This window comes from Opisthocomus hoazin, chromosome W (genome assembly GCF_030867145.1).
Source record: "Opisthocomus hoazin isolate bOpiHoa1 chromosome W, bOpiHoa1.hap1, whole genome shotgun sequence".
In the NCBI taxonomy this organism is placed as follows: domain Eukaryota; kingdom Metazoa; phylum Chordata; class Aves; order Opisthocomiformes; family Opisthocomidae; genus Opisthocomus; species Opisthocomus hoazin.
The window spans coordinates 36,694,034-36,702,727 of NC_134453.1; the positions used below are offsets into that span (position 1 = coordinate 36,694,034).

At 52.2% G+C, this 8,694-nt stretch overlaps 1 long non-coding RNA gene across 1 annotated transcript; it reads right to left on the bottom strand.

The window, feature by feature from the left end:
• Positions 1–481: 481 nt before the first annotated feature.
• LOC142365688 (uncharacterized) lies at positions 482–3,478 on the bottom strand. Its single transcript, XR_012766557.1, has 2 exons — positions 2,932–3,478; positions 482–1,380 (listed from the first exon to the last, which is right to left on the bottom strand). It is a non-coding gene; the product is annotated as an uncharacterized LOC142365688 (long non-coding RNA).
• Between the last annotated feature and the right edge of the window lie 5,216 nt (positions 3,479–8,694).

The following is an 8,694-nucleotide window of genomic DNA, read 5'->3' on the forward strand; positions in this document are numbered from 1 at the left end:
AGGGGACAGAGCCAGGACAGCTGACCCAAACCGACAAAAGAGAGATTCCACTGTGCTATGGAAGCCCCACAGCTGCCATTCAGACCGAGTGTTTTCCCCTACCATATCCCTCCTCACCAGAAAAGGGATAAAGTGCTCCAACAGGAGTTGGATGCTTCTCCAACACACTGCACTGTGCCAAAACCACCCTCGTATGGCACGCCTGTAGCGTCACGTACAGCGTTTTCTAAAGTGTTAGCAGCGGCCTACACTGGCTTTATGTACATTTGTGTACCACTTCCAAAAAGCTAAGCGTTTGCTTCCCACAAGACGCAGGAGACTGCCAAGCGGTTCCAGCGTCACGCTTCAAATGACTGGCCAAATCACTGCCTAGCTACAGAACGCTGTTAACAGACTGAAACATTCCACATACTTACGCTCCGGGGAGACACCATTTTAACTTGCAGAACTATTTCCCTCAGTAAGACGCTCAAGACAGAGGTGATATCCCCATGCTAAATCTTTATTGTGCAACTGCTGCTCAAAAGCCTTTGTTACCTTCCACAGACACACGTCACAAAAAATGAGACATCGACAGTAGCTAGATTGACGGGCAACAGACGAAATCCATTCAGTGGCGGTTCGTACACGTGGGGCAACTCTTGCGGTGCAAAAATCTTAGCCAGGCGGCCAGCCCAACTGACGGCCACCCAGAATACGTAGATGTACGCGACAGACAGGCTGCCCACCCTCGGGCCCTTCATCCACAACCATCCGGAATCCATGTGTCAGGCCCAGGTGAGCAGCACGCTTCTTCCCAGCGGGCATTAAATGCCCAAGAAGCTGGAGAAAGGAAGTACAAAACCGTAAACAAATAAAATGAAAAGCCACACACAAAGAGGGGAGAGGGCAGGAAGGGAAGGAAGGAGAGCAGAGAACCACCCAGAGAAACCAGTTAGCCAATTCCTAGCAATTCAGCCACTGCGCTTCAAACTACCGTCTGTCCGCCTGCAACCGACATTTTCCTCTCTCTCTCAACCATGACAACAGGCATCAGACTGCGCTCCAAAGCGACACCGCATTTTGCACCAGAAGTACATACCCAGGGATGAGCAGTGCTTTATATCCCTACTTTCAGTCAAAAAGCTCAGTTCCGTTACAAGCTAGAGGCAAAAGGTTACAGCGCCAGAAAACCCAAAATAGCCTACCGCGCCCTATCAAGAGGGAAAGAGTCTAGTAAATTAGGAACTAATTACAGGTACAGTTTAGCATACAGAAAGCTTCCCCAGTACTTACAGATTCACCAGAACCTTCTGCTTCAGATAACCTGATAATTGGCTCCTTAGGCATGACTAGGAAAAGCGTCGGAGCTTGGGGTGAAAGATCGCGGAACGCAAGGCACTGGAGGAAGAGCAAACAGTTAAAACGTGATTGGCTTCAGAGAAAGGCAATAGCTTAAGCAAATCAATATGCCCCACTGAACTCGTGCAGAAGCAGGTTACCGGATACCCCAAACGCAAGCCGAAACGTTGACTTTTCTTACGTGATATCAATACTTTCTATACACAAAATACAACGTATTTACAGAGCCCCCTCCAGAAGCGGGATTCAGCATGCAAGATGATGGGGGCAAGGAGACGGGCCAGGACTTCACATTAGCGACCTCCAGTATGTTTTGATTTGGGTTGACCATTTCCTAAGCACTTTTTCCATTCGATGTGGTCCACGCAGAGGCAGGAGACAAAGGGCTTAACTGAATCAGCAAAGAATTCGGCGAAGTGGAAGATCAGCAGCCATTTGTTTTCCATGCTACAGAGAACTCCAGTACTGAGCAAAAGCATAATCACAGGAAGCCTGCAAGTGCAGCGTACCAGTCTGTCTTCTACATTGCACATAAACCCTACCTTCAAGAGCAGAAGACATCCCTAACTGTTAACTGTCAGCAGTTTAATAACAAAATGATACGGGATACTAACTTAAAGTTACCATCGTGTAGGTAAGGGCTGCTTTCCCCCCCCCCCCCCCCAAGTCTGAGCAGCTCGCTCGAGTTCCTAGCACGTCGTGGTGCACCAGCATCCGTGAACCTTGCAAGCATGCTGTTATCACGGCCCCACCTCACCACAGCAACGAGATCTGGGAAGCTTTTGCAGCCTGCAGGATGACCGGTTTCTAGATTTGTTTTTTGTTTTGTTTTTCACGAAAAATAAGAAAAGCTGTAATTCTTTGCTTTAATAATCCAGTTCGGGGCTTCAGAACCAAAGCCTTGCACAGCAGAGCTGTGAAATCTCTATAACGCTATTACGAGGCACATCAGGACATGCATTTCTCCTATGCAGAACTAACTCCTTACGGTCGCTACTCAGACGTCCACTGTTTACACACACCCCACATCCCCACCCCCCCCCCCAGCCGAATCCCCGAGGACACTGACTGCGTGTGCTTAATCTACGGTTTCAAGACTATCATCCTACACGAGGCAGGACCGCTCCCATCCCTCGGCAGCAAACTTTGCACGACTTGCAGTGCCAAAGGGATATCACGCGGCAAACGTCTGCGGCTGCCACCAAGAGCGTTACCGTCAGAGGCCCTCCTCTGCGCACGCGCGCACGCGCCACGGTGGGGCTGGGAACCGAGGCGAGCCGGACAGCACCAGCAACCCAGTACGCGCCGCGGCAGCCGGGGGGGGCACCGAAGAAGCGCGATGTTTTAGGGATGGTGCAGTAGAGAGCGCCACAACCCAGAGAGGCCCCGCCCGTCCCCCGTCCCTCCACCCACCCTGCCGCGCTCCCGGGCACCGCGCAACGGGCCCTCGGCTCAGGGTGCCTGCGAGCGCGGGGGAGGGAAGGGAAGGGAAGGGAAGGGAAGGGAAGGGAAGGGAAGGGAAGGGAAGGGAAGGGAAGGGAAGGGAAGGGAAGGGAAGGGGGACCGCGCACAGAGCAAAGCCGCGGCGACCTCCTCGTCCTCGCAGATGACGTTGGCGAGGAAGCGCCTTCCCGAAGACAGTGGCGGCGCCCCAATAATCTCGTCAGCCACGACAACGCCCCTTGTCGCCCCCGCGCTTCCTCCACTCGGCCAGGCCCTCCGCGGCGCCCATTGGGCCGCCAGATCGCCGCCGGCCGATCCCGCGTCTCGATGGGCTGTCTCGTCTGTCGTTTTCGCTTGTCCCCGCCCCCCTGGCGGGGCCGCCCTCGTCGACCTGGTGCTTGCCGGGGCTCAGGGAGTTTGCGTGCTCTCGGGGCGCGGAGGGATCCGACCCGGGGGCGGAGGGAGAAGACGTTGGCCGAGTCCGCGGAGGGATCTGCGCCGTGTAGTGCTGCGACCCTGTGGGCGGGCAACGAGGTCTCACAAGAGGCTGGTGTAGCTAGAAGTACTGCTTACTGTTATTTATTACCGCAGCAAGTCCACCCCAAACGTGCTTGTGGCTTTTTGGCGCTGCTCCCTCCAGTCACATGACTGCTTTTGCCAGGGCAGGGCAGGCCTTAACTTTTCAGAACATTTCGCAGAGCCAACAGAAGGTGCTCTAAATTGTTCCCTGAAAGCCCCACTTCAATTGCAGCCGTTTCTAAGCTGCACGCCTCCCGGGAGAAAATAAAATACAAAGCGTGTGTTCAGCACTGGTGGCTTGAGGGCTGGAGGGCAGATCAAGATAGGACTTGCGCTAAGCTGGGTAGGAGGCTTTTAGAAAAATAGGCAGAGCCCCCAAAGCTGCCCGAGGGTGGTCTGTGGTGCCCTGCACCCCCGGGGAGAGCGAGCAATTCGATTGCTCTACACAACTGTAGTGTAACATACATAAACCCTGCTTTCCTCTATATCGGGCTAAGGATAGCCTTAGCCGCCTTTGCGGCAAGGGCACGTTGTCGGCTCGCGTTCAACTTGGTGTCCACCAGGAGCCCCCCACGTCCTTTTCTGCAAAGCTGCTTTCCAGCCAGTCGGCCTCCAGCATATACTGGTGCATGGGGTTGTTCCTCCCCAGGCGCGGGACTTTGCACTTCCCCTTGCTGAACTGCACGAGGCTCCTGCCTGCCCATTTCTCCAGCCCGTCGAGGTCCCTCTGGATGGCAGCACAACCCCCCGGGGTATCAGCCACTCCTCCCAGTTCTGTATCATCAGCAAACTCGCTGAGGGTACGGTCTGTCTACCCATCATCCAGATCATGGATGTGGGAACAGTGATTGCCAGTGAAAACGGAGGAAAAAAATCGTCTGTCTGTAGATCTCCTGTCTTATTTATCGGAGGGGGGGGGTGTGTGGTGTGGTGTGTGTGCGTAGTGTGGTGTGTGTCTTTAGTCTTCCTTTTCTGACCAACGCCCCAGTAGAAGCCCTTCCTACGATTCTTCACACCCCTTGCCAAATTCAGCTCCGGCTGTGCCTTAGCTTTCCTCATCCCATCCCCACGCACCCGGGCAGCATCCTTACATTCTTCCCAGGCTGCCTGTCCCCGCTTCCACTGCCTACGCGTTTCCTTCTCGCGCTTCAGCTCGACCAGAAGGTCCTCACTCAGCCACGTTTGTTACCCGTGCTGCGCGCGTTGGCGTTGAGACGCTTCAGTTGGGCTGTCGACCGCATCACCTTTTTGGAGGATCGCACCCCAGTTCCTTTGCGGCATTTCTCAGGTGTTCCCCTGTTGGTTCCTAACGCATCAGCAGCCCCTGGCTCTTCTCTGTTGCTCAAAACTCCATCCCCTTCCCCCGCCGAGTCTAGTTTAAAGCCCTCCTTGTGAGTCTGGCCAGCTCGTTGGCGAAGCCCCTCTTGCCCCGCTTGGTCAGGTGAATCCCATCAGCTGCCAACAGACCCGGCTTCTCAAAGGTAGATCCATGATCACAGAAGGCAAAACCTTGAGCATGGCACCAGCTACGCGGCCAGGCATTCACCTGTTCAATTCGCCTCCTCCTTCCTGGACCCATTCCTCTGACTGGGAGGATAGAGGAGACCACCACCTCTGCTCCTGATTCTTTTAACGTTGCTCCGAGGGACATATAGTCTCTTTGGAGGGTTCCAAGTTGCCTCGTCACACCCTACACGGAACAGTAGGAGCGGATGATAATCTGTAGGGTTCACCAGGCTCGGCAGCCTCTCAGTGACGCCACGGATGCGAGCTCCTGGTAGGCAGCAGACTTCTCCAGAGAAACTGTCTGGACGGCAAATGGGTGCTTCGGTGCCTCTCAGTAGGGAATCTCCAATTACTAATACCTTACGTGCTTTTCCGGTGGCACTGGTTCGAATGCGGGTCGGTGGTTGGGTCAGCTTTGCATGGCTGGCTTGTCCTGGATCCTGTCCGTTACTCGCGTGCTCTTCAGTCCCCAAGCCCAGAGCATCCTGTCTGTTATGTAGGGACACTTCAGGAGAGGGGGGAGGGTTCTTCCTTCTAGCCCAAGCACAGACAAGCGTCCAGCCTCCTTCATCTCGTGAGTTACTTGCGTCAGTCAGCTCGAGGTTGGATTCAGGCTCACCTTCCTCTTGCGCAGCCTTAAGGCTCGTTGCGACGGACCGCTCTTGAGCTCGGAGGAAGTGACCCTCTAATATTAACCAGCCTCCTTGGGCCCCTCTTCCCTCCAGGGCCCTATCCCACAGGACGCCTCCAAGCAGATCCCTGAAGAGGCCAGAGTCGGCTCTCCTCAAGTCCAGGGTTGCGAGCTTGCTTTTTACCCTCCTCTCGGGATCCTGAACTCCGCCATCTCACGGCCGCTGCAGCCAAGGCTGCCTTTGGCCTTCGCATCCCCAACGAGCCCCTCCTTGTTGTTCAGCAGGAGGTCCAGCAGAGCACCTCTCCTCGTGCTTTTTCCCCATACTGCGCGCGTTAGCGTGCAGGCACTTCAGAGAGGCACCCCAGCACGTTGACTCCCTAGAAGGGGCTCTGGGGATTTCTCCATTGATGCCGTGAAAAGCCGGAATTGAAGACTCAATAGTTGGCAGACTGTTAAGCAGGTATTCTTTATTGCGACGCCGGGCACACGGGGGATCTCTCCTCCAAACGTGCGCGCCAAACACCCTGTCATTTCAGGTTAGATACAATCACAATATACAGATTCATTATATTTCCGAGAAATGCTTAGCATATTCATGACTTTTCCAAAAACTAATTAGCATATGTTAATGTCTTTAACGCATGTCTGTTAGCGTCCTCGGGTGGTCTTTGAGGGTCTCAAGGTGAAGGCTTATACTCCTCATCACAGTGTCTGCTGGTTGACCTTTGTTTCTGCGCAAACTCAGGTCTAAGATTACGTATACCGTGTCCTTCCAGGTTGTTTTGCTCCGGTCTTGTCGCCCTCTTGGTGCCTCTTTACCTCTGTAGCTTGGTGCATCTGCCCTCCCAAGGCTGAGCTGTCCAAATAACATTATTTAGGAGTCTCTCTATCTTAGAGCTTTCCTATCCCTCCCCAAAACAGCAAGTCAAGTTTGTCCAAGTAGCGTCGTTTAGGAGCCTCTTTATCTTAGCGCTTTCCTGTCTTCTCAAATCAGCAAGGATCTACTTCAGTTTCATTACAATCACTCTGGTAAGTGGAAATTTTACATTTACAGGTATCACCATGATGGTGCCTTGTAGGCACTTCCTTGCTTACATGCAAGTGCTGGAGGTGACCCCGCTTAAGCCCCCTTTTGTTGATTTTGTGATCCCTTCCCGTCACATCACCCCCTGCCCTTTGCTCATTGACCCTGTCCCTCACTCCCTCGCAGGGCTGCTGGTTACTCTCTCCCTCCCCCTCGTTCTTAGTTTAAAGCCCTCCTAATGAGGTCAGCTAGCCTACTGGCAAAAATACCTTTGCCCCGCTTAGTGAGGTGGATCCCCTCTCCCCCAAGCAGACGCTGATCCGCAGACAGGGTCCCACGGTCATAAGAACCCAAACCCCTGTCGCCAGCACCGGCTCCGCAGCCAATTATTGACCTGCATTATCAGTGCCCTCCTCCTCCTCCTCCTCCTCCTCCTCCCACCCTTTCCCCTCACTGGCAGGACTGAGGAGAACACCACCTGGGCCCCCATGCCCTTGACTACCGCCCTCAGAGCTCTGGGGTCATTGCTAGGGGAAGCCTGCTGTGACGGATGCGCTCCTCCTGTCCAAACTAACTGGACTTTGGTCCAGGCAGATGCTCAACAAGCAGGCCTAACCCAAGTTAGTCCTGTTGTGTGAGGCTGTAGAAAATGTTGTATTTACTCGAAAAAGTTAAGAATTTAGGTTAGAATAAGTTAACTATAGTATAAGGCTAAATGCAACCAGAATGCCACTCGAAAGGCCTGAGATGTTGTTCTCAGCCTTGTCCCTTGTACAGACCCACCCGAGACTGGCTTAAAACCCAGTCGAGCTAATCACACAAAGACAATATTAACAAAAGATGATTAATTATCTGAAACAGGTGTATCGCAGTATAGAAGGAAACTTTTTGTATGAGAAAATTGCTCGCTTTAACTAAACTTTTAATAGAACATCTTGAAGCCTCTCGAAGTCTTTCTCAGAATTGTACCAAACAGAATTCACAGAAGAAGATAAAGGACAGGCGACGACCCCGAGCCGACCCTGAAACCAAACGGGACCTGCAACCAGCGAGGGGGAATTCTGCTAAGAGAGAAGAACAGAGAGAATTGAATAAATGATGTATTTAAGGAACTGGACGGTTGCTTAGAAACTTATGAAGATTCTAGACTTGATGCAATCGGTTTAAGAAATGTATATAAACTGGTCTAAGCGAGTTGAGCTTTGCCACTCACTCAGGTGATGGCCCAACTCCGAGTTGTCAATAGAGCAAACCTAGAGGTACTCACGTCTGGTTTTTCCCTTGTAGAGATGGCACCCCAGATGGGACTCTAGGACACAAGAGGAAGGAGAGCCAGGAAATCCTCCGGACAAGCCCCTTACCAACGCTCACTTGCCGGCAACAATAGGTGAGTTCACCTACGAGACTTGGGCACGGGTGATTCCAGACAAAACTGGGAGTACTCTTGTGTTTAAACTTGCTAAGAGCTTAGCTAAGTCCATTAGAATTTTTGTGAAAATGGGAACTGTACCCAGCGTTGGAAGGGGGACGCCCCTTGCTGAGGTCTTAGAGAATTGGAAGCAAATAACTTTGGCACAAACTTTACAGGAGCGAAGGTTAATTTTGCTGTGCCAGGAGGAATGGCCGTTCCTGACTCGGACTAGAGGAGGAGGACGACCTATGGATATTTGGCCTCCTACAGGAACAACCTTTAAACTCCATAAATTAAAATTTTTAAGGATAATATTGGAAGATTCTGGCAGCCAGGATATTGATTATTGGCATATATGGTATAATTGGGCTTATCGAAGGCGTAAACCACCTAAGACAAAAGTGAGCTCTCCTCCCTCCGCCCCAGAGGCCGAGGAGGTTAATTATGAGAGATTTAATTATGTGGCAAAGTAAAATGCCAAGACTGAGAGATGATGCCGAAAAACGTGCACAAATGTCGTCTGGAATAGTTACTGACTATACTCCTAATCGGAATGATGTGAAAACTCTGTTGAGAGAATTATTCCAGATGGATGAAAGAGAAAAGATTTTCCAAAAGGACAGAGAAATTGCTCAAAGAGGGCAAGGGGTAAACCCCTGGCCCACTGAAAATCCTCTTTGCGACCTAACTACTCCAGATGGCATGCAAGCCTACCAGGTTGCTGTCCGGCAATTATTAGATGCCGTGCGGCAGTGTGGTGAAAAGACTGCAAATTGGACAAAAGTTTTAGAGTGCAGACAAAAACCTGATGAACAT